Below are 732 nucleotides of genomic sequence, written 5' to 3'. Positions count from 1 at the left end.
CTACTATTGATGGACAGACTTTTTCTGTTGAAAAAGTTTCTGCAACACGAGCATCAGGCTCAGTGTCGATCGATGCCACCAAGAGGGTATCGATCGACACCCCTCCACGACCGAGACAGAACAGCTCCAAAACTGATGCTCCAAGTCAGAAACCTATTCCCAAACAGAAAGTCTCCCACTCCACACTCCAGAGCCCTCAGGTAAGGCCAAGGTATGCATCTCCTTCTCCTAAACTTCCTCCTATCATCAATAAGACCTTCAAAGCTACAAAAACTGTTTTACAGTTAACCAAGCCACGAGATTATCGTAGAGCGCTTGTTTCTTCTGTTGATGATTTTGCAGGACATAAGAGAGGCAAACCAATCCCTAAATCCCACCCTGGTCTTGTTCCTAACATCCTTGGCAAGCCTCATGCACCTAAAGCTTATACACCACCTTGGATGAAGAGGACTTCAATGCCATGTTCTGATCCTCCAGATGCATGAGCTCCAACACAGTCAAGCTAATGACTGAAAACAAGCGCTTAGTGGGAGGCAACCCACTGGTAGGTTTTTCTTTTTCTTTTGCTTTTGATTTTTATTTATTTTATTTTATTTTTGCTTTCCTCTTACTTGATAACACTGGGGACAGTGTTGTTTAAGTCTGGGGGAGGTTAGTTACTAACTATATTTTCTGTTTTTGAGTTTCAGTTGTGTCAGTCAAAACCATAAAGTTTGAGTCAAATTTTTCAAA

This window comes from Camelina sativa, chromosome 12, assembly GCF_000633955.1.
Source record: "Camelina sativa cultivar DH55 chromosome 12, Cs, whole genome shotgun sequence".
Taxonomy (NCBI): domain Eukaryota; kingdom Viridiplantae; phylum Streptophyta; class Magnoliopsida; order Brassicales; family Brassicaceae; genus Camelina; species Camelina sativa.
This window is presented reverse-complemented; position numbering follows the sequence as displayed.